We start from the raw sequence: 26148 nt of genomic DNA, 5'->3' as shown, positions 1-26148 counted from the left end.
AGTCTGCCTTCCAAGGGTCATGGTATTTACCCATGTGACTGACCCTATGATAGGGTAACACTGAGAGATTTGCATGTATTTCAGCAGAATCAGAGGTTATCAAAACAGTATCAGCTGGTTGTGGAGGGGCAACAGATAAGGTGGTCCGTTAACCAACCACCTGCTCCTGCACTATTTGAGCTTTGATTTGAACACTCAATGATTCAGAAACAGCTTCTTTCCTCCGTCAGCAGATTCTGGTCCATAACCCATGAGCACTATCTCATTTTTCCTTTTTTTTTTGGCACTGTTTATTTTGTAACTTATAATAACTTGGTACCTTCTCCACATACACTAAGAACGATGTTCTAGTAGAACACAGAACAGTACTGCACAGGAACAGGCCCTCAGCCCACGCTGTTGTGCCAAACTAATTAACTTTGCAGTCAAATGTCAAACTAACTCATCCATTCTGCTGACACAATGTGCATTTCCTGCAGGTTCATGTGCCTATCGACGAACCTCTTGACCTCTTGAACACTTTTATTGTATTTGAATCCTCTACTACCACCCCTGGCAGTGTATTCCAAGCACCCATCACTCCCTGCGTAAAAGAAATTGTCTTGCATATCCCCTTTGAACTTACTCTCCCTCATCTTAAATGCATGCTCTCTGGTATTAGACATGACATCCCTGGGAGAAAGAATTGGCTGTCTACTCCACCTATGTCTCCATAACCTTGTAAGCCTCTATCAGATCTCCCGCTCTGCCTCCACCACTCTAGAGAAAACAATCCAAGTCTGTTTAACCTCTCCTTATGGCACGTGCCCTCTAATTCAGGTAGCATCCTGAATTAGTCTGTTTAACCTCTCCTTTGGACCCTCTCCAAAGCTTTCACATCCTTCCTACAACGGGGCTATCAGAACTGAATGCAGCCTAATTAGAGATGTAAAAAGTTCTAATTTGCTTTGTATACAGCATAACTTCCTGACTTTTAAATTAGGTTCTTTGACTAGTAAAGGCAAGCATGCTAAATACCAGGTGTCCCCCGCTTTTCGAACATTCGCTTTACGAAACCTCACTGTTATGAAAGACCTACATTAGTTCCCTGTTTTCGCTAACAGAAGGTGTTTTCACTGTTACGAAAAAAAACGCGCGAAAAAAATCAGCGCGCGATAAAAATCAGTGCGCGCCCTGAGCAGCCGCTCTCCCCTGGATTCGGAACTGCATTCTAGCCAGCATTGCTTAAACACGTGCCTGTGAGCAGTCATTTGCAAGATGAGTTCTATGGTGTTGGAAAAGCCTAAAAGAGCTCATAGGGATGTTACACAGCGTAAAAGTAGACATAATTAAGTGTTTCGATCGTGGTGAACAAAGTAAGGACAAAGTGAGTTTGGCTTGTGGAAGTTGACGAAGATGATGTTGAAGAGGTTTTCGCATCCCATGACCAAGAACTGATAGATGAAGAGCTGATGCAATTGGAAGAGGAAAGGATAACAATCGAAACCGAATGAGTAATGTTAAAGTATGACTTTAATTTTGAAAGGGTATGTCGGTTTAGGGGATATTTGCAGGATGGTTTGAGTGCTTACAAAGAACTGTATGATAGAAAAATGTGCCAGGCTCAGCAGTCAAGCAAGCCTCCCACATCAGCCACAGCAGACGACAAACCTCGACCTTCGACATCGAGGCAGGCAGACATAGAAGAAGATGACCTGCCTGCCCTAATGGAAACAGACGATGATGAGATGACATCCCAGTGTCCCACCACCCCAACACCCAGGCCGCGGACAGATACTGGTTCACTGAGAATGCAGCAGTAGCCGGGAGACACACAGCACATCTTTAAGAAGAAAGCCAAAATAAACATGCTAATTAATTAGGTACCACCCAGCACGTAATTGTCGGCCCAGATCAGAAGCGATGCAATCGGCGGGCGACCCCTGCATGCTTTGCGGATCAGTATCAGTTCGCTGCCCGGAGGGTGGGGGCCAATGCACCACCCCAACTTGCGACGACTCAGTCTAACACACCATCATCAGTGTGCTCCGCGCTTTCCCAATTCCGGTAAGTGATACTACACTGTACATACATTATTTCTACTTTATATCGGCTGTGTATTTTTACGTGTTATTTGGTATGATTTGGCAGCTTCATAGCTTAAAGGTTACTGGAGAGCGCTTGCGCCGTGTTTTTGCCGATGGCGCTTGCGTGAGATTTTCGCTATGGACAACAGTTCAGGCAGTAATTGTGGAAAAGTATTTCTACTTTATATAAGCTGTGTATTTATCATATCATTCCTGCTTTTACTATATGTTACTGTTATTTTAGGTTTTATGTGTTATTTGGCATGACTTGGTAGGTTATTTTTGGGTCTGCGAGCATTCACAAAATTTTCCCATATAAATAAATGGTAATTGCTTCTTCACTTTACAACATTCCGGCTTACGAACCGTTTCATAGGAACGCTCTACCTTCGGATGGGGGGGAAACCTGTACCTTCTTTGCCTCCCTATGTAGCCATTTTCAGGAAGCAATGGACTTGGACCCTAAAATCCCTCTACGCATCTAAACATCAACACTGTTAAGGGGCTTGCCATAAACAGTGTACTGTCCCTTTACGTGTGAGCTTCCAAAGTGCATCACTTCATATCTGTCATTTCTCCGTCTGTACCTGCAACAGATCTACGGTATATCTCACTGCATCCTTTGGTGGTCTTCTACACCATCCATAGCATTACCAATCTTCATCTCCCATCTGCAAACTTACCAACCCACTCATCACATATATTATATATCTATCACAAACAGCAGGGATTCCAGTACTGATGCCACTAGTCACAGAATTCCAGCCAGAATAAGTCTCACTGACTATAGCCCTTTGTCTTCTACGGTCAAGCCAATGATTAATCTAGAATTAATTCACTTGGCTACAATGGCGCTCAGAAGTGACTTCCTCAAGCTCACTGGTGGAAACAGCTTGATTTCCATCTTTAAAGTCTCCCTTTTTCCTTTTCAAGGTGGATGGAGTTCTGTCAAAGACCCTGACCCAGAACTATACACAAACTTCAGTACTTTCCGGCAATGGGACCCACCCAGGTCTCACCATCAGGCCATTTTTCGACATCCCAAGAACACAGCCTAGAAGACGAGCATGCCTTCGGGATTCTGAGGCGTTCTGGCCCTGGAGACGAGCCGATTCTATATCGCTGCCGCTGACTGAAGATCCAGGGGAGAAAACAGAACATTGGGAATGGCAAATAAGTTGCCAGGGGCTCTGTATTCGGTGAATCATGTGCCTGTTCTTTTTCTCTCATTGGTGGGGGATAGTCCATTGCTGACTCTCGAGTCGGAAAACTCCAGGAGAAAAAGCGATGAGGCAGACTTTAACACCATAAATCAGTGAGTTGTTCGTCTTTGTTGGTCTCCCTCCTCTCTGTGAAAGAGTGACACCTTTATGTCCCTTTATTAGGGAGAGAGAGCCTGTGGCATGTCGAATTGTTGGGTGAACGATTAGTTTTTTTATCGTACTGCAGATCGTGGTCTTTTTTGGGGGCTTTGCTATTGCTTGTTTGGTGGGTGGAGGGTGCTGATGCTTTTTTTCCGAAATAAGTGTGGGGGAGGGGAAGGCTGGTTGCTCTGCCTCTGCTTGTGTGTGGGGGGGAGTGAGGGGCTTTTGGGGTTCTAACGGTTTTACTGTCACTTATTCATTGGGGCACTGCTGTTCTCATGGATGTCTGCGAAGAACAAAAATTTCAGTTTGTATATTGTATATATTATCTGATATTAAATGGAACTATTGAACTTTGATCCCATATATATCTAATTTTTATCATGAGCCTCCTATGAGGGGTCCTGTCAAACACCTTACTGTAAGCCATGTAATCATCATCCCCCACAGCTCGACCTTCAACCAATCACCTTCATCACCCCCTCAAAAAACTCAAGCCAGATAGTATCCAATCACACCTGTAGGTCTTCAAACCAAGATTTTAAAAAGGATTAATGTATCATTCCACTTACATGGCACCTTTAATGTAGCAAAGATAGTAAAACACCAGTCATTCAAAAATCCCAATGATTCAGCATCTGACTTACTGCATTGTCTCCCACACTCCCTTTAAATTCACTGGGTGCACATTCCCTTTAAACACACTAGGGCATTGTCCCCCATTTTCTATATATATATATACACACACGTACGTGCCCTGGTTCCCACACATCCTTTAAATGGATTAGCACAGCATTCCTGACACTTCCCTTAAACTCAGCATTGATTCAGTGGAATGCTTACTGTGTAATATCTGAAGAAGAATGAATTAGGAGTGAGTTAGGGTATTAAAGGAAGTAATAGCCAACCATCTGGAAATTCTAGTAATCAGGTACCCGTACCAAAGTTTACATCAAGCTGCAGAAGAAGACCGAAGAGGAGAAAAGTGATGGAGAGTGATGAAGGAAATTCCAGATCTTGGGGGCTGCTCAGTTCAAGAAGCAGCCATCAAAATCAAAGTGACTAAGTGGCCAGCTAGGTTCACCTCCCATAATTCATATTCATTTGCTTGATTTTGCAGATGTTTGGAAGTAGAGAAGTCACAAATTTCTAGGAATGGGTAGGATGAAGCTACACAGGGATTGGAAAATTGAAGCTAGAATTGTAAAACAAAAGCACCACACAGCCAGTAGAAGTGAAGAAAGGGCTGACAAGTACAGTCAGAACAGAGTCAGCTGGTCTACCCAGATTCTCTCTCTCCCTTTTCCACCCTTCACCCTTCCATATGCCTATCAATCACACACCTTGTTGTTGGTAGAATCACAGACGGTGACAAGGCGACATACAGTGCTGAGAGAGAACAGCTGGTTGAATGGTGTCATAACAACAACCCTGTGCTCAACATCATATTCACCATCCGTGAATATGAATTTTGGAAGGACAAATTAGGTGAACTAGACCAGTCCTCACTGAAGGGTCTGCTGTAGAAAGCGTGAGCAGCTTTAAGTTCCTAGGTGTCATTATCTTGGTGGATCTATCATAGGCCCAGCATATGGATTCAACCATGAAGGAAGTGCATCAGTCTCTTTAATTTCCTAGCAGTTTCAGAAGTTTTGACAGGTCATCAAAATCTCTGACAAACTGAAGTAGATGTAGAGTGCAAAGCACTCTGACTGGTTTCATCATGCTGATATGTAAGCTTCAATGGACAGGAATACCAGAGGCTTTTGAGAGGTGGACTCAGTCAGTTCCACCTGCAAGAACATCTACAAGAGGTCTTAGGAGGGCAACATCCAATATTAAGCACCACCCATCATGTAGCTATGCCCTCTTCTCGTTGCTGCCATCAGGCAGGAGGTACAGGAGCCTGAAGACCCACACTGCAAGGTTCAACAATGGCTTCTTCCCACCTCTATCAGGTTCATGAACTGACCTGGAAAAACTCTAATTCTAACTAGGACTATAATTCTCTCAACTTGCACTAATGCTGTTAGGTTTTTTTTGTGTAAATTATGTATAATTTATGTTAATTTAGCTTTATGTAAATACATGTTCATGATGCTTGCAATGCACTGTGCTGCTGCTGCACGAAGCTAATTTTCATGGGTGTGAATACGCATGACAATAAACTTCAACTTGACACTAGGTATACTCTTCTCTCATCCCACCCTTCCCATTCCCTTCCTCCATCTGCTTCTATCTACCCATCATCCCTTCCTTATCTGGTTCCGGCTATCATATTCCAGCCTCTCGTCTCTACCTAACCTCCCCTCTCCATCTGGCTCCATCATCCCTCACCCGGTCCTACCTTTCACCTACCCAATCCTGTCTCAAACCTCCTTCTCACCTGTTTATACTGACCATCTTCCCTCTGCGGTCTTGATCCTGATGCAGGCTCACAAACTGAAAGGTCAGCCACCTTCTGCCTCCACAGGCTTGTTGCATTCTAGCACATTATCAAACACAGTCTCAGAGCATGTATGGCCGTTTACTGTGAATATAACTATTCAACGCCTTATGTCTGTACTAATTATTGTCTGTTTCTGCTGTATGACTCTAAATTAATTTTGCATTGTTTGGCTGGTTTAATGTATATGGTATCATCATTTGTAATTCAAATGGATTTGCTCCTCATCCTTATTTATTTAGCAATACAGCGTTAAATACGTGCTTCCAGCCCTTTGAGCTCTGCCACCCACCCCAGCAACTCCATAACCCCGATTAACCTCAATCTAATCACAGGATAATGTACAATCACCAATTAACCTACCCGGTACATCTTTCAACTTTGGATGGAACTGGAGCACCCGGCGAAAACCAACACATCCCACAGGAAGCACGTGCAGAGACTTCTTACAGGATGGCACTGGAATTCAACTCCAAACTCAGGAGTGGCCCAAGCCGTAAGAGTGTTACACTAAGCACTATGTTACCATGGCACTCCAAATATCCTGTTGATGGCATCAACGTTTATCATTTTCAATCCTCAAGAACTGATACGCATTACTCAAGGTACGTTAACTGATCAGTGAATAAACTCCCACCTCTTGAAGGTCTGTGAAGAGTTTGGATGTATCAGGAAGACCATACAGACTGAAGCATTTTTCTCCAGGGGAAGAGAACCCCAACTACCTGGCCCTTAAAAAAGTTGTGAAAGGATATACTTGGGCAGTTACACAAAGGACAAGGATGATATCGGCCAGCAACCATCAATAGAATTGTCACTAACAAGACCAATAAGGAGTGTGGGAGAAATTCCAGGTGAGATCCTTTGTAGAAAACTCCAATGGGGACTGCCTTCAGGTAGAGCCAATGCCTCAATGTTTAGAGACCCAGGTTCAATCCTGGCCTTAGGTGTTGTCTGTGTAGAGTGTGGACAGTCTCCCTGTGATTGCATGGGTTTCTTCCAAGTGTTCTGGCTTCCTCCTGCATTCCAAAGACAAGTGGGTTTGTAGGTTACCTCACCAGTGTGAACTGCCCCTCACGAGTAAGGTGGCAGTAGAATCTGGGGTAGTTAATGGAAATATAGAAGAAATAATAGAATGGGATTAATGTAGGACGAGTGGTTAATTTCAAAACGGATGAAGAGCCTATAACCATGCTGCATGTCTCCACAGACATAAAAAAATGAAGGGAAAGACATAGAGAAATATATTGTTGTAATTTCTTAAAGAGCAAGGATATTTCATCTGTGTATAATTTATAACATTTTGTACATGAATTTTTATATAAAAGAGAGATGCAAAACGTATTAGATTTGGTTAATGAAATTTAAGTCATGAACCCATTACAAATTGATGTCACTGTGCAGCTTGTTAGCATTGGTTTGCCTACATGCCTTTAAGCTTCATGTTGTCAGTAATGCATACAGAAGCACTGCAAAGATACCAATTCCTTCAAAAATGCTTTGGTTACTTGAAATCACAATCTGTGCTAACATGCAAGCACAGTAACTGTAATATTGCTGGTGGGGTTTTTGGAGTCTCCTCATATGCCTTCAATTAAGCTTCGTTCCAGCCAATTGAAATTCTTGACAAATTTGAATTAAATTATCTGATCCGGTGGTTTTGGAACACTACAGAAAACTCTCAGCTCCTCATTCCCACTGGCTAAAAAATCTGCATTAATAACTATAAAATGAAGTCAGCTTTCTTCTCCGCTTGTTTTTCTTTGACTCTATCTCCTCTACTGCCTTCACTCATTCCCTTCTCTATCACGTGTTTCCCACTCAATCCCCACAAAGACTCTACCATTCGCCCTTTTAGTTGCTATCTCCTCCCTCGCCAATAATTCCTTTCCTGTCAATACAGCCAACTCAAGTCTGCGTTGGACTGATCATGGATAAAACAGGAAACATGTTTCAAGGTCCTTAATGAATACTCTTTTTCAGTATTCATCAGTGAGAGGGAGCTTGGCGAATGTGAGGATAGTGGAAAACAAGCCGATATGCTGGAACATGTCAACATTAAGAAAGTAGACGTACTGGAATGTTTGAAAAGTATTAGGATAAACAAGTCCCAGGGGTCAGATGGGATATACTCTAGGTTAGTAGGGGAGGCAAGGACTGCTGGGCCTTCGGCAATGATCGTTGTGTCCTCACTGGCCACACGAGTAGTACCCAGAGGGTTGCAGGGCGGCAAAATTATTCCTTTGTTCAAGAAATGCAATAAGGATAATCTTGGGATTTACAGACAAACGAATCTTCTGTTAGCTGTGGGCAAATTTTGGAGACGATTCTTAGGGGTAGGATTTGGGAGCATTTGGAGAAGTATAGTCTGATTAGGGATAATCAGCATGACTTTGTGGGGGACAGAGCCTGAATGAATATTTCAATGAAGTGACAAAACAAATTGATGAAGGTAGAGCAGTGGATGGCGGTGAAAATGGATTTTAGTGAAGCTTTTGACAAATGTTCCCAATGGTAGGCTCATTTAGAATGTCAGGAAACATGGGATCCAGGCATGGCTGTGTAGATTGAGAACTGGCTTGCCCACAGAAGGCAGAGGGTGATAGTAAATGAATTGTATTCTGTCTGCAGGTTGCAGTCTAGTTGTGTTCCACAGTAAACCCAGAGACTGGAGTGACTGGGCTTGTATACACTGGAATTTAGAAGGATGAGAGGGGATGATTGAAACATATAAGATTATTAAGGGATTGGATACGCTGGAGGCAGGAAGCATGTTCCCGCTGATGGGTGAGTCCAGAACCAGAGGCCACAGTTTAAGAATAAGGGGTAGGCCATTTAGCATCGAGTTGAGGAAAAAGTTTTTCACCCAGAGAGTGGTGGATATGTGGAATGCTCTGCCCCAGAAGGCAGTGGAGGCCAAGTCTCTGGATGCTTTCAAGAAAGAGATGGATAGAACTCTTAAAAGATGGTGGAGTCAAGGAATATGGGGATAAGGCAGGAACTGGATACTGATTGTGGATGATCAGCCATGATCACAGTGAATGGCGGTGCTGACTCGAAGGGCCGAATGGCCTACTCCTGCACCTATTGTCTATTGTCTAAACTGTTCTGGGAACCCTGTATTTTATAATTTTTATAAGTGACTTGGATAAGGAAGTGGAGAGGTGGGCTAGTAAATTTGTAGATGACACAAAGGTTGGGAGTGTAGAAGATTGCTGCAGGTTACAATGGCACATTGATAGGATACACAGCTGGGCTAAGAGGATGGAATTCAATCCCGAAAAGTGTAAAGTAATACACTTTAGAAGATCTAACTTGAAGGCAGAGTACAGGGCTAATCGTAAGATCTCTAGCAGTGTGGAGGAACAGATGGATCTTGAGGTCCAAGTCCATAGATCCCTCGTAGTTGCTGCGCAAGTGGATAGGGTGGTATGAAGTGGTATGGTGTGTTGGCCTTCATTAGCTGGGGATTTGAATTCAAGAGCCACAATTAATGTTGCGGCTCTATAAAACTTTGATTAGACCACACTTAAAACATTGTGTTCAGTTCTGGCCACGTTATTTTAGGAAAACTGTGAAAGCTTTAAAGGTTGCAGAGCAGGTTTCTTCAGGATACTGCCTGGATTAGACAGCATATTTTATGAGAATAGGTTGAGCGAGCTAATGCTTTTCTCTTTGGAATGATGGGGGAAGGAGGAGTACTTGTTAGAGGTGTATAAGATGACAAAAGGCATAGATAGAAGAGGCAGCTATAGATTTTTTTTTCTCTCCAAGGTAGAACTGACGAATATAGAGGGCATAATTTTAAGGTGATTAGAGAACAGTACTGGGGGGGGGGGGGTGATGTCAACAGCAGGTTCTTACAAACTTGGGTGTATGGAACATACCGCAAGGGGTGGTGGAGGTGGAGGTAGAGACAGTAGGGAGATTTAAGACTCAGATAAGGACATGGATGAAAGAAAGTTGGAGGGTTATGCAGGAGAGAAGGGTTAGGTTGATTTTAGAGTAGGTTAAAAGTTCAGCACAACATTGTGGGCTGAATGGACTGTACTGTTCTATGTTCTAACTCCTCTGAGAAACAAAGAGACACAGATGACAGGAAAGGGAAAACAACAGAACAAAAGAGAGCATTATTGAGTTTAGTTCTGGAGGATATTACTTCTTCCTTGGACAAGGTCATGACTGAATGGGATGCGAAAGTGGAGTGGTTAACTTCTGGACTAGCAGACAGAGCTTAGGACCACTGACCAAATGGCATGTTCAAATCCCACAACAGCAGCTGGTGAACTCAAATAAGTAATTAAATAAATCTGGAATGAATAAGATAATTGCTAGTCTACTAATGATAACTATGAAACTGCTAGATTGTTGTAAAATAACATCTGATTTACTAATCTCCTTCAGGGAATGAAAGCTGTTTTCCATACCAGGTTTGGTCTGTACTGTACATGACTCTCAACCTACCAGTGTGGTTAACTCTGGAGCTCATAGGGAACGAGGCATGTGTAATGAATGTAGGCAATGCCAGTCATGTCCACATCCCACAAATAAAACAACAAATGCAGCTGCAACATCAACCAGTGGATCATGAAGACAGGCTGTACTGTAAAATAATCCATTTACCACATCGAACACTTTGAGTTCAGCGTTCCCACTATTCAGCCGCACTGTCCAGAGTTGCCTCTCCTACGTATCAATGCAGTAACATTTATTAAAGTCATAAAGCCTTCTCAGCAACACAATCAAACAATCATTAGTCTGTGTTGCAGAAGATATAACAGGACAGAAAGAAAGATTTTGTTAAGGACGAAAGTGAGGGACCAAGAAGGAGGGTCCGAGGCAGAGAGTCACCGAGACGAAGGGTCCAAGGCAGAGAGTGACCGAAATGGTGGGGCTGGGGCGAGATGGGCAAGGGCAACTGAGATGGGGGGGCAGGGGGAGGGCAACCAAGACGGAGGGGTGAGGACGACATGGCGAGATGTGGGAGCCGTGAGAGGTTGAGATGTGGGGGCCACGAGTCGGCGAGACGGGGGGGGGGGGTTGCGAGTCGGCGAGATGGCGAGATTGGGGGGGCGAGGGCGAGGGCGAGATGGAGGGGAGAGGGCGAGGCTCATCAACATTTTTGAACTGTTGATATTTTCCACTCATTCATCCTTCATTAAATCTGATTCCAGCAGCTTGTCTGCATTGTTTCGATGGCACGTGTGGTCGTTTACTATGACTATAACAATTCAATATCTTAAGTCTGCATTAGTTAGTTCTTCTCAGTTCCTTGGGTATAAACAGGAGCACCCAAGAGTAAAAGTACAGTCAGTTACTCCCAATCATAAGTGGACACACATACTGTGAAGGATTTAACAGCACAGTGATATTACATGAGCCAAAACCCAATCCCTTCCCAACTTTCAGACAATGTATCAAACCAGGAACTTGCGAGTACAAAAATAGAGGAATTATCTCAATTGTCCTGACCAACTTTTATCTTTCAATCAATATACCTACAGCCAATCACCTGATCATTTTCACACAGCTGTTTGTGGTGGCCTGCTGTGTACAAATGGGGCCTTCTACATTTCCTAAATCTTGTTATTGAGTGAACCAAAAATGCTCTAAAATTTTAAGTGAACTCAATGGTTCAGCAATGGCTCTGCACAAATTCCATTTTCCCACCAAAGTAAATGGTTTGACTAGAACGTGATGGATTATTAATGAATCACACTCACATCAAGGAACCTTCGTTGCATCAGCAGCTGACTGATGAAGTATATTAGCCAGAATGGCACATTCAATTAGTTACACCATCACAAAACTGCCAGACTGTCTGTCAGAGAATTCTTAAGGGACTGTTAATCAATAAAGTGCTGCAGCCTCTGCTTATGAGTGATTACTCCAGCAGCAGATCTGAGTTCTGCGTCAAAAGTAGTGCAGCAACTCAGCAGCTACGTGAGAGGGGCAGATGCAACGGTAACTTAGCTCCAATAAAATAAGTGCAGGACATCACTGGCACATCCCCCCCAAATCAGTAGTATGTACATGAAACACTGCCCAAAGGAGGCAGCATCTATCATCGAATATCCCCACCATCCAGGTCACGCCATCATCTCACGTTACCCTCAGGCAGGTGTTACAGATGCCTGAAGTTTCAAGGTTCAGAACAGTTATTTCCCTGTGTCATTTGGTTCCTGAACCAACCTGCACAATCCTACTTACTACCCCAGAATAGCAATGCTATGACCACTTTACACTACCATGGATTACAAGAAGACTTGTCTTCTTTCTTGTATAATTGTTTACAATTCATGCTTATTTGATGTTTTCCTTGCTAGTTTTGTGTCTGATGTTTTTCATTGCACTTGACAATAAACACAATTTGACCTGAGGAGTAGGCCATTCAGCACTCCAAACCTGATTCACCATTCTGTATGATCATGGCTGATCTACCAGGTCTCTACTCTCTGTGCCAGATCCCTGAAGCCCTCAAGTCCCAAAATTTTCAAAAGTTTTAGCGAGTTGTTAAATACCTCCAAGGCTGCCCTGGATAAAAAATTCCGAAGAACAGCCTTGGCCCAAATTGTCGACTGTTTATTCATCTCCATAGATGCTGCCTGACCTCCTGAGTTCCTCCGGGTGCCGGGGGTGGGGGGGGGGGGGGGGGAGAGAGAGAGTGGGGGATGTGTCTCTTTAGATTTCCAGCATCTGCAGACTTCCTCGTGTTTAGAAAATTCACACTCAAAATACAGTTGCCGTGGCCACAAATGCAGTCAGATTTCTTTCCCACCTTTCACAGCAAAGCTCTGAGCCTGTTCCCAAATGGTTGAGGCTAGAACAGGGCAATAGTCATCATGCAATTAGCATAATCTGTTTCTATTCACACTACTCAGTGGGCTTTCACACATGCTACAAGAGTGACCTCACTTCACAAGTACTTCTTTGGTCATAAAACCCTTTTGTGTACCTGGAGTTGATGTAAGGTGCTAAAATAAATGAAGTCTTTTTAAAGTAAAGCTCCGTCCACACTAGACTGGATAAATCTGTAACCGAAGCTTTTTCTCTTCGTTTTGACCCTCCGTCCACACTGAAATGGGGTTCCCCCCCCCCCCAAAAATGGAGATTTTCTAAAACGCCCTCCAGACTGTGTAAATTTGAAAATGCCGATTGTGCAGAGCAGTGTGGACGGGGTAAACGGATATTTTTAAAACACTGTCATGACGTGCCAGAACAGATAGCAGCAGCATGGCATTTCATTGTTTTCTTGAACGCAACCCCCCACACAACCTAACAATTTCAGAACAGACGGCAACGAGACCGAAGCCAGAAGAGTTAGAAATGTACTCACCAAATACTTTGACCCATAGCTTACTGATAAATAAGTATACTCACTTTGCCCTCTTTTCTGTCCTTGCTTGTATGAAGGTGGTTTACCTATTTACGCAAGTACTTCTCTGACAATAGATGTGTAACAGCCTAATGTAACATTGTATGCAAATACAAGATAACTCTGATGCAGACATGTTTTATACATTTAACAAGGTGCTTTATTAATGCAACAGAGTTAGTCAGTTTTTCAATGTTCGTCGTCAGCCGGGTCATACTGTCCGTGAACTCCCTGTTGGTTGCCTCCATATGCTCCAATATTTGTTTTTTTTTAAGTTTTAAGTCCTCCTGCGCCAGAGCCAACAGCAATTCCTTTTAAGTTTTTCTAGTCTGTAACTGCACAAACGTGCACTTTCACAGCGAGGCTTGGCACCAAACACGTCGCTTGTTTTCTGTAGATGTGTCCTGCGCATGCCCAGTAGGAAGAGATTCGCCCAAATACCTGTTTTAATGTGGACGGAGATATTTTCAAAAGCGCTTGGTGTGGACGCCTATCATTTTTACGTGAAACCAGCGTTTTCAAAATTATCTGGTCTAGTGTGGATGTAGCCAAAGTCAAAGTGGCCAGCAAGCTGCAATGTAATGGTGTATATTTACTATTTGGTCACTCACACCCTAGATAAGGAAATGCAGCCCAGTCTATCACACATACCAGCCTCTCCTCCATTGCCTCCATCTACACTTCCCTCTGGATCAGGAAAGTAACCAACATAATCGAGGACACCTCCCACCCCACTCACTCTCTCTTCCCCATCAGGAAGAAGATACAAGAGCTTGAAAACACATCCTACCAGCCTCAAAGAGAACTTCCATCAATACTGAGGGTCTCAACTCGAAACATCAAATGTCCATTTCCCTGCATAGATGCTGCCTGGTCCATTGAGATCTTCCAGCTCCTTTGCGTGCTGCTCCAAATTTCCAGCTTGTGTGTGACAACTTTTGAACTGACCTCATATCTTAAACATAAATGTATTGTGCTGTAGGTTTCCTGTGTTTCTATAAATTCTTGATCCCCGATCTACCTTGAATTTCATTTGTGTACCTGCATTGCACCGAACTTGCAGCTGCAACAACGTATTCTGCATTCAGTTTGTACTTCTACGTGACATGATCTGCCTGGACAGCACACACCGCCTTCCACTTCACCTTGTTACATGTGACAATAAACCAATAGCAATACCAACAGATAGGAGTTTTAGTGGGGGGTGGTGGTATCTGTGGGTATGTTTTGCTCTACACTGACAGTGGTTGATATCTGGAATGCATTGCAAGAGGAGGTAACGAATTAGATACATTTTCTATGTTGAGGAGGCAGTTAGACAGGCAAAGGACAGGAGGATATGGACCTAACGCTGGCAGCTGGGATTTGTGCAGATGGGACTAAAGGTTAGCATGGATATGTTGGACTAAAGTGCCCATTTCTGGAAACAGGCCGAGCCGGTGCAACCATTAGCCACCCACCATCCATCAAGTTTCATTCCATTTATTCTTCCCACATTTCAAACTCCTCCCTCAAAATTCTGCCCCTACTGTGAGGCTGAGTGATAATTTACTACAGTCAATTAACTATTGCCTCTCAAAGGCCAGCCCTGCATCTCCATCATGAGAGGTGGAAACGAGTAAAGCCAGCCAACAGGGGGAAGCTGTACAGGCCAATCCCCTGTACTGTGGATACAAGAGATTACAGAAACTTGGATGAATTCCAACCATACCATTGACTTTGGATGATGGGGATGGGAGATCATCAATAGCCTATGCTCCATTGGGAGTCAAGGGCCCCAAGAAGAAGACAAATTAACCTATTAACCCACACGACTTTCAAATGTGGAGGAAAACTGGAGCACCCAGAGGAAACCTGGTTACAGGGAAATTGTGCAAACTCCACACAGACAGTATCCGAGGCCAGAATTGAACCTGGGTCTCTGGAGGTGTGAGGTAGCAGTACAATCACTGTGCTATCCTACTCTTCTTCAACGTCCAAGCCGATTTCTGCCCATACCTAACCTGCATAAATCGGAGCATGCTAACTCACACGGTAACGCCAGTGGCTAGCGTAACACTATTACAGTACCAGTAATCCAGGTTCAGTTCCACCATTGCCCGCAAGGAATTTGTATGTTCTTCCGATGACCATGTGGGTTTCCTCTGGGTGCTCTGGTTTCCTCCCACATTCCAACAACATTCAGGTCAGTGAGTTAATTGGTCACAATGGTGTGACTGGGTCGCTCAGCCTTGTTGGCCAGAAGGGCCTGTTACTGTGTCGTATTTCTAAATTAATAAAATGGCACCCTCCACTATTTCTGCTATTGAGCAGAAAATACAAAACCATGAAAGTGGCACTACCAGACGCAAGACAGCTTTATCCTGCTGTTACAAGGCTACTGACCAGTTCCCTAGTATGGGAAAATGGCTTCTGACATCAAAGTCTGCCTCATTGCAATAAAGTCTTGCACATGATTGTCTGCCTGCACTTTCTCTGCAACTGTAACACCTTATGCTGCATTATGTGATTGTTTTCCCTTCTACAACCTCAACGTACTGACGTGTTGAAATTATCTGTATGGATGGCATGCAAAATAAAATGTTTCCCTGTATCTCGGTACATGTGAGAGTAAAAAAAAATACCAATTTATTTTCATCTACTGGGTTTTATCCAATTCCATTATGAAAATAATTTTAATACAGGAGCTTCATAATATCCTACAGCGTTTTGCAGCCAATTTGCACACAGCAAGCTCCCACATCATCGGTTTCTGATGTTGACTGAGCATTTCCTCTGGCTGCTCCAGCTTCCTCTCACAGTCCAAAGACTTACCGGTTAGGGTTAGGGTTAATTGGTCATTGTAAATTGTCCTATGATTGGGCTTGGGTTGAGTAGGTGGGTTGCTGGGCGGTGTTGCCCATTGGCCAGAAGGGACTGCTACGAGCTGCACCACTAAATAAATACAAGCCCAGGCACCTGAAAGAATTTCCTTCTTTTAGATTCTCAAATCTGGACCTCATTCTATCATTTCACCCAAAAGAGAATGCCGCACTCCCCAGTATTACATTTGGGATGTCTGCCTCAATTAGAGTCTGGGTTATGAGCACAGATCATTCCAATTCAGAAGCAAACTCATTACCAAGTGAGCCACATCTGACATCACACATTATACTGTGAGTTCTTTGACGTCCACTCCAGGAGGCAGACGGGTCTTTGGCTTGACATCAGATCTGAAAAAATTATAGTTTAACGCAACAATATATACTGAATGTTTTCTTATTAAATCAGGAGCATGACTCTGGGTTGAATGCATTCCAGATACTTTCACAAAATGTCACACGGTATATAATACAGAATCAATGAGTGTGACCAAGTTATCTAAGGTTACAATATTACATGAAACTTAGGTTAGCTCTCCGCCTACTCTGAAATACTGCTGCAAAATGATTGGACAATTGCATTAAAATTATTCTATTTATCAAATGCAATCCATATTCTTGCAGGCTGTAAAATACACGTTCATCTCCTTTAGCACTTTGCCATTCCTTTAGCACAGAAACATACTAACTGGTTTGGTAAAGCAACTTCTCCAAGAACTTGCAGAGAGTTGTGGACACAGTTTAGCACGTCATGACTCTGTTTACCCTCCTGCCTGTCTCAGTAAAGCAGCCAGCTTAATCAAAGATCTCACTCATCCCAACATTGTCGCTTTTGCCCTCTCCACCTTCTCCATCAAGCAGAAGATACAAGAGCCTGAAAGCACATACCATCAGGCTCAAGGACAGCTTCCACACACTACTGTAAGATTACAGAATGGTCCCCTTGTACAAAAGGTGGGGGCCATGGGCCATGGGTTTAGTTCAGTCGAGCAATTAATAACTCATTTAATTAGTTTGGCAAAAGTTTCAAGATTGTTTAATATCATTTCTAGTACAGAAATGAAAAGGAGAACAAAATAATTACTACTCCTGATCCAATGCAGTATAAGAAAACACAATATAAAAAACACAATAACAAAAATACAATAAACACAAGATAACTTATATACATATATTGATTTTATCTCCATAAAGTGACTCTAGGCACAGGAGTGTCTGTCCATAAAGTATCTCTGACAGGGATTGGAGCAGGGGGCAGGGATTCAGATTTCTGGATCATTGGGACCTCTTTTGGGGCAGGCGTGACCTGTACAAAAAGGACGGGTTGCACTTGAATCTGAGAGGGAACAATATCCTGGCAGGGAGGTTTGTTAAGGCCACTGGGGAGAATTTCAATTAGAATTGCTGGGGGTGGGGGGACCGAACTGAGGAGAAGGAGGAAGAGGTGATTGGCTCACAAAAAGAGAAAACTTGTAGGCAGTGTGAGAGGGAGAATAGGCAGCTAAGGGAGAAGGGATGCGCTCAGACAGATGATTTAAGATGTGTCTATTTTAATGCAAGAAGCATCATGAACAAAGCGGATGCGCTTAGAGCCTAGATCAGTACTTGCAGCTATGATGTTGTGGCCATTACAAAGACTTGGATGGCTCAATAGTAACAGGGACATCGAGGAGTAGAATGGGAGACAGTTTCTGGAAAGGTGTAATAATAACAGGGTCATCATGGTGAGGGATTTTAATTTCCCAAATATTGATTGCCATCTTCCTAGAGCAAGGGGTTTAGATGGGGTGGAGTTTGTTAGGTGTGTTCAGGTTCAAAAAACTAGGTAATGATAGAGATCTAGAAAATTATAAGGTTAGCAGGAAGGAGCTCAATAATGAAATTAGGACAGCAAGAAGGGGCCATGAGAAGGCCTTGGTGAGCAGGATTAAGGAAAAACCCAAGGCATTCTGCAAATATGTGAAGAGCAAGAAGATAAGATGTGAGAGAATAGGACCAATCAAGTGTGACAATGGAAAAGTGTGTATGGAACCGGAGGAGATAGCGGAGGTACTTAATGAATCCTTTGCTTTAGTATTCACTATAGAAAAGGACCTTGGCAATTGTAGGGATGATTTACAGCGGACTGAGAAGCTTGAGCATATAGGCATTAAGAAAAAGGATGTACTGGAGCTTTTGGAAAGCATCAATTTGGATAAGAAGTCGGGACTGGACAAGATATACCCCAGACTACTGTGGGAGGCGAGGGAGGAGATTGCTGAGCCTCTGGCAATGATCTTTGCATCATCAATGGGGATGGGAGAGGTTCCAGAGGATTGGTGGTATAACGCACTGTTAGATTTCACTGCTAATTAATGGCTTCTTTGTAATGTTCACTGCTGAGGTAATGATTTCTCTGTAGCAGCAATGTTTGGGTTATGGCTGGAGATAACAGGATGCATGTTAGCCAATAAGAGATTGTTGCTGTGTCTTGTGAGTCTGGAAAGATGTTTTTTCGTGGTCTTTTGTCGAGGAGAGATGAAGAGGGAAGACGCGTGTGGAGAGAGCAGGTAGACCACCGGATGGAGTGGACTGGGATCTGAGGGTCTGAAGGTCGACGACGCTCGGAGGAGACCAATGGTGGAAGAATGACGACCAAGTGAGCTCCAGCGTGACTTTGACTTGACTTGGGCCCTGTTTTTATTTTCCTTACTAACCCTATAATCATATTAAGATTCATAAAGTTCAATCATTTAATGCATATGATGTACTGTCTGATATTTTGCGTTGTGGGTTTGTAACTGAGGGTACAATACACAGCATCCACACACACACGATTACCCAGTTTGGCGGAGCCAAAGGCTGTTTCCCCTAGACGAACATGAGCTGGGCAAGCCTGAGGGTTACAGAGGGTTGCAGATGTTGTTCCCTTATTCAAGAGAGGGAGTAGAGATAGCCCATGAAATTACAGACCAATGAGTCTTACTTCAGTGGTTGGTAAGTTGATGGAGGAGATCCTGAGAGGCAGGATTTATGAACATTCGGAGAGGCATAATACGATGAGAAATAGTCAGCATGGTTTTGTCAGAGGCAGGTCGTGCCTTACGAGCCTGATTGAATTTTCTGAAGATGTGACTAAACACATTGATGAAGGAAGAGCAGTAGATGTAGTGTATATGGATTTCAGCAAGGCATTTGATAAGGTACCCATGCAAGTCTTATTGAGAAAGTAAGGAGGCATGAGATCCAAGGGGACATTGCTTTGTGGATCCAGAATCGGCTTGCCCACAGAAGGCAAAGTGTGGTTGTAGATGGGTCATATTCTGCATGGAGGTCAGTGACCAATAGTACACCTCAGGGATCTGTTCTGGGAACCCTTCTCTTCGTGATTTTTATAAATGGCCTGGATGAAGAAGTGGAGGGATGGGTTAGTAAATTTGCTGATGACACAAAGGTTGGGGGTGTTGTGGATAGTGTGGAGAGCTGTCAGAGATTACAGTGGGACATCGATAGGATTCAAAACTGGGCTGAGAAGTGGCAGATGGATCTTAACCCAGATAAGTGTGAGGTGGTTCATTTTGGTAGGTCAAGTATGATGACAGAATATAGTATTAATGGTACGACCCTTGGCACTGTGGAGGATCAGAGGGATCTTGGGGTCTGAGTCCATAGGACGCTCAAAGCAGCTGTGCAGATTGACTCTGTGGTTAAGACAGCATACAATGCATTGGCCTTCTTCAGTCGTGGTATTGAGTTTAAGAGCCAAGACGTAATGTTGCAGCTACATAGGACCCTGGTCAGACCCTACTTGGAGTACTGTGCTCTGGTCTGGTCGCCTCACTACAGGAAGGATGTGGAAAATACAGAAAGGGTGCAGAGGAGATTTACAAGGATGTTGACTGGATTGGGGAGCATGCCTTATGAGAATAGGTTGAGTAAACTTGGCCTTTTCTCCTTGGAGCAACAGAGAATGAGAGGTGACTTGACAGAGGTGTATAAAATGATGAGAGGCATTGATCGTGTGGATAGTCAGAGGCTTTTTCCCAGGGCTGAAATAGCTAACATGAGAGGGCACAGTTTTAAGGTGCTTGGAAGTAGGTATAGAGGAAATGTCAGGGGCAATTTTTTTATGTAGAGGGTGATGAGTGCATGGAATGGGCTGCTGGCAACGGTGGTGGAGGTGGGTATGATAGGGTCCTTTAAGAAACTCCTGGATAGGTACATGGAGCTTAGAAAAATAGAAGGCTAGGGGTAATCCTAGGTAATTTCTAAAATAAGTACATGTTTAGCAGGGCATCGTGGGCCGAAGCGCCTGTATTGTGCTGGAGGTTTTCTATGTTCTGTGTTTCCAAAACAATAAAGTAGTGGTGGTTCGGGTGTGGAGGGATGGGTCACTGAGCTTAAGTGTTGGACTTTTGGGCCTGTTCCTATACTGTACTGTTTGATGTTCGAACAATAATTTAGTATCTATATATAACACAAGGCAATCAACTAAGTCTCCTCTGATAATGTCACTCCTTTCACCTCTTTGCTCTGACCTACCCATTAAGAATTCCCATATGATATTGGAACCAGGACTCAGAATGGAATTACACGACTCAGCCCTTTACCTTTTCCACCTATCATCTCTCAGCTTCTCTCATTAACACACCTTCCTCCACCCAGCTACCTTCCTCTCACCTAGCTTCACCTATCACCTCCTGGCTTGTACTCCTTCCCTTCCCCCCACCCACCCCCGTACTTATTCTAGTTTCTTCCTCCACCCTTTCCATTCCTCCTGAAGAGCCGCAGCCCAACACATTGAGCCTTTATTCCTGTCCGTAGATGCTACCTGACCTGCTGAGCTCCTCCAGCATTGTGTGTGTGCTTCTCAGTCAGGATTCTTGTCCATCTAAAGGCAAGGAACTTTTACACTACAAGGCTCACTGTAAAAAGATTGAAAACTTATAGACCTAAACACCTCCCCCCCCAACCCCACATCCCCAGATTATAAATCATATTTTTCATTTTAAAAATAATGACAGGAAATAGTTTCAAATTTGAACAGCTGTATTCAGATTTGCAATTTGTCAATGATCAGTCATCATTCAATTTGTTGACCGCTTAATAGCTGTTAACTCCAAGTACAAACCATTTATCATAGTTTATTCACCTCCCTCCAAGTAACTGACTGTATTCCTTTCATCAATAGTCTCAAGGAAACCCAATAACCATTAAATTAATTATATTTTATATTACAAAACATTCTATAGCAGGAGTATTTAAAACTACTGACAGAAGAATGTGGTTAGGAGCTAGAATATGGCTAGAAAATAACAACTCGGTCACATTAAAGGAACAGAGATTATACAGGAAGACGAATTGTTACCACACAGGACACGGATCTTGAGCAAAGGTGACACTGGACCTCACACTGAAACTACTCAACTCACAGCAAAAGTCAACTAACAAATCTGATACAAAGTAACAAATCCTGTGCAATGTTAAATAAATCAGCATTAAGTGCACATAAAATACAGACGGTGTAAATGAAAAAATCAAATTCATTCAATAGAAATGCTATTTCCTGGAGTGAATATGTTTGCAAACATTTTTCCCAGAAAACTTAAACAATCCACAAATCTTTAACACATTTTTGAAGTAAGTTAAATGTTTAAGATTTATCTTCCCTGAATTATCTTCCTGAAAACACTTTAGAGTTTATTTGTTTGCTTCAGGAATGTAGTCAGAAATCTAAGTTTCCTCACATAGAAAATTGCTCAGCTTTTATTGCTGATTTCATATGCAGGATTTATAGGGAACACCTCAAGCTACACTACAGTCCATTTGAAAATGAAGGAAAAAAATCAATTACAGACTGGTTAGACCTACATCGGTGTAAGCAAAGTACTGGAGACCGCAATCTGGAATGTGATTAGTCAAAGTATGAAAGATGTGACTAATAGGGCAGTCAACACAGATTGCAAGGGATAAGTCCATGTTGACTAATTGAATTGCACAAGGAAATCATAGAGTATGTAGACTAACAGAATGCCAATGCATTCAAAAGCATTTCATTATGTAAAGACAAATCCTTTCCAAGATATTATTCACTGGCAATTTATAATCTCTCTGAGGTATATATATGTGGAAATAATATGTTCATTACCATGTTCACACAAATTTATTACATATATATCACTATGTCAGTGTAATGCACAGGAGTGCAGCACGTTGAAGGTGCTGTATTTGGGACAAGACACTAAGGCACCATAAACAATCTCACTGCAAAAGAATATAGAATAACACAGCACAGTACAAGCCATTCAGCCCACTATACTGTGCCAACATGTTAGCATACTCAAAGAACAATCTAGTTCTTCCTTCCCACATAGCCTTAAATTTTTATTCATCCCTGTGCCTTTTTTAAGAATCTATTAAATGTCCCTAATGTGTTGGCCTGAACTACCAACAATAGAAGTGCGCTCAAAGCACTTTCTGTGTAAAAAAAACCCAGCTCTGACATCCCCCTATACTTTCCTCCAGTCACCTTAAAAGTATGCTTTCTCATATTAGCCACTGCCATCTTGGGATAAAGATGCTGGTTATCCACTGTGTTGATACCTCTTATCATCTTACCCAGACCTATCAAATCACCTCTCATCCTCCTTCGCTGCAAAAGGGAAAAGTCCTAGCCTGCTCTATCTTGCATTATAAAATATGCTTTCTAATCCAGGCAGTATCCTGAGAAATCCCCCTTGCACCTCTCCCATACCTCCACATTCTCCCTATTATAAGGCGACTAGAACTAGAATAATATTCCAAGTATGGTCTAGCCAGAGTTCTATAGAGCTGCTAGATTTCAAGTAGCTCTTCAGCTCAATCCCCTGACTAATGAGGACCTCCTTAACCACCTTATCAATTGGAACAGCAACTTTGAGGTATCTATGTACTTGAACCCTAAAATCCCTCCTGTTTCCCCACACTGCTCAGAATCCTGCCATTAACCTTGCCTTCAAGTTCAACCTTCCGAAGTGTATCATTTCACACTTTCCCAGTTTGAACTCCATCTACCACTTCTCAAGCTCAGCTTCCTATCCGGTCAATGTCCTATTGCAACTTATGTTAACCTACAACACTGCACATGGAGAGATCATCCCATTTCCTCTGAAATAGTGCACTGGGACCTTCAAGGTCAATCTAAGAGGACAGAAAGGATTGACTGTGGACTTAAAACAAGAAGTCAAGTATCTCTATATAACACACAGAAAGATGGAGGAACTCAGCACATTTGGCAGCATGTATGGAGGGAAGTGGGCCTTTCATCAGAACTCAGTGAAGGGTATGACGAAGGTCCTCAACTTGAAGCATCAACCATCCACTGCCCTCCACAGATGCTGCCTGATCTGCTGAGTTCCTCCAGCTTTTGTCCATTACTCCAGATTTCCAGAATCTTCAATCCCTTGTGTCTCACTACCTGTACTGCCAAATTAACTGAGATTAAAAGACACAAGAGACCTCAATGATGATGCAAAATGAATCCCATTTAATCACAGTCCTCAGGAACTCTGCACAAAGTTATTTTTTAATTAATTAACCAATGTTCAACCTGTATGTACTAAGGAATTGTCCCGGCCATATATTATTTCTTTGTGTTTTTTTTAAAATTAGCACATTCAAAATGAACTGCAGTAATAAATTATTCCTGAAATGCTAGTTTATCCAGAGGCTGAACAATGGGTTATTCACAACTCTTATTTCTTTTAACCACTCCCAAAATGCTGTATTTTTAAAGGATGCAATACAAGCAATTGCAACCTTCTTCGAACATTTTACATATTACGGCAATATGAATGTGCAAACTTAGCAGCAGCTACTTTCCTAACAGTGCTTTAGCCTTTCCATATTTTTCACAGACTAACTTCCACACACAAGCTACTATTGGTTGCATTAAAGGAGCCAGATCATGGTCGATATTGTGAACTGGCAGACAAAGTTAGGATTCAGCAAGGAATTACAAAAATCTGGCTGTTAAAGAAAATAAAACACAGGAAAAGGCCACTCGGCCCACAATATATGTGCCAAGCAAGATGAATCAAAATCGGGTTTATTATCACCAGCATGTGTTGTGAAATTTGTTAACTTAGCAGCAGCAGTTCAATATATGATAACATAGAAAGAAAAAAAATGTGTATAAATTACACTGTACATACGTATATGTATATTAAATAGATGAGGTACAAAATAAGTAATATATATTAAATCTAAATTAAACTAAATTAATCCAAATCTCTTCTGCTTGCATATGTTCTATATCCCTCCATTCCATGCATATTAATGTATCCAAAAGCCTTTTAAATACTACTATCATATGTATATGCTCCTACCATTACCAGCACTTACTATTCTCAGTATAGAATAACTTTGCTCCCCCATCCCCACTAAACTTTTCCACTCTTACTTTAAATGCATGTCTTTTAGTTTTTGACATTTCTACCCTGAGAAAAGTACAGTCCGAGTCGACACGTACAAACTTTTTAAATTAAAATGCAGATTATCATTCACTTCATTAGCTCAGGTCACAGATCTACCCACATGGTCAGTATCTGTCCATCTCATTCCTTCATGGGAATAAAACATTTTATACTTTCTGTACTTGTAAACCACTTTGCACGATTAACGCACTGATAAATTGACGAAAGAACACATTCCAGGGGATAAAATAAATATCTGGGACAATTTTCCAAATGAATCAAACTGAGCATTACTGTGTAGTTTTAACTTGCACAACATTTTAATTCATTAAAAAAGATTATAGTTGATATCGATTGTAGTCGCTCCAATGTTCCATCAAAAGCGCTGAAAGTCAGATTCTCATAAGAAAACCACCAACAATTCAATCAACCAGAGCTGAATATCGCCCTCGTGAGTGAATGGAGTTACACCGTACATGCTCTTTACCTTATGTTTTCCATGGAACTTAAAATACTTCTTATTGGCGATTTCAGCAAAAAAGATTGGCTTCACATTTTGTATATGTACAGCATCTTTAGCTGAAATATTTCCTTAAAACATTTCTTTTATCGCTTCAGGTTGCAAGGGTTTCAAATAATCAAACTTTAATTCAACAGAACTAAAACCAGCGTCTATAATCAATTGTGTTATTTACTACAGATTCTGAATGCAAGATAATAATCACAGCAATTTCACTGCTGTTAATTTTATAGTAGTGCTTTAAAAATAAAAATGGTACCTTTGCAATTATTAATTAATGCTATTTGGCAGGACCGCAGAATGTCAGCGCTTCATTTTACTTTTTGACATGTTTCAGGTACTTTCACGTTGCAAACTCCACACTGCTCCCCGTATTTTGCACTCACCGCAAGTCAGTCTTTTACACTTTGAAATTATTTACTGACGGTATTGAAGACACAACGTTTTTGCTCCACTTCGTCTGAATCGCGGGAGGCTTGTTGCACTGATGAGTTAAAAGCTCCCCCCGTTGCTCCTTCTGAGCTTTCTCCTGTGACTGACAGACGAGAACCGGCTCCGTGCTCCAGGCTTCGGGCGCTGAGCAGCAGGCGCAACTTCGGCAATCTCCGGCACCGGGAGGCGCCGAAACACTTCGGCAATCACCGGACACACTAAGGCAATACCTCTCTCGACTCTCATCACCTCGGCAATCTTCGGCAACAGTGCAATACTGCTCAAATCAAATGAAGCCCCCTTAACCAATTCGCCTCTGCAATCTGCAATCAAAATGATATTAGGCGGCAATAACATGATGGTTATTCTGATAAAGGGTCCCAGACACGCATTAACTGTTTCTGTTTTCATAAATGCCACCTAACCTGTGGCGTGGTTCCCAACAATTCTTGTTTTTTTTATTATTATGGGGAACTTACAATTAGTTATTTAAAAATAATCTGGAGCTGGTGGGGGGCGGGTGTTGAACAGCGGATGCCCGTGATGGAGGAAGAGACTGAGGGGTAACTACGCCGAGGCAAAGGAACAGTCGAGACTCAAAGGAATGTATAGCACTGAAGGGCTGAGTAGTCCTTGAGTAGGTTGCAGGTGG

At 42.5% G+C, this 26148-nt stretch overlaps 1 protein-coding gene across 2 annotated transcripts in view; it reads right to left on the bottom strand.

Moving 5' to 3' along the window:
• Positions 1 to 25626, bottom strand: part of bmpr1ba (bone morphogenetic protein receptor, type IBa) — a 604340-nt gene extending 578714 nt beyond the window's left edge. Inside the window, exon 1 of one of the 2 annotated variants that reach the window (XM_072256455.1) lies at positions 25451 to 25626. The gene's annotated coding sequence lies outside the window, so the exon portion shown is untranslated. Of the gene's footprint in view, positions 1 to 25323; positions 25386 to 25450 lie in introns of those variants that run through there. The other variant, XM_072256456.1, reaches the window with a different exon arrangement.
• Positions 25627 to 26148: the final 522 nt, after the last annotated feature.

This window comes from Mobula birostris, chromosome 4 (assembly GCF_030028105.1).
Source record: "Mobula birostris isolate sMobBir1 chromosome 4, sMobBir1.hap1, whole genome shotgun sequence".
Taxonomy (NCBI): Eukaryota; Metazoa; Chordata; class Chondrichthyes; order Myliobatiformes; family Myliobatidae; genus Mobula; species Mobula birostris.
Note: the sequence above shows the minus strand (reverse complement) of the source record. Positions and strands in the feature narration are given on the sequence as shown.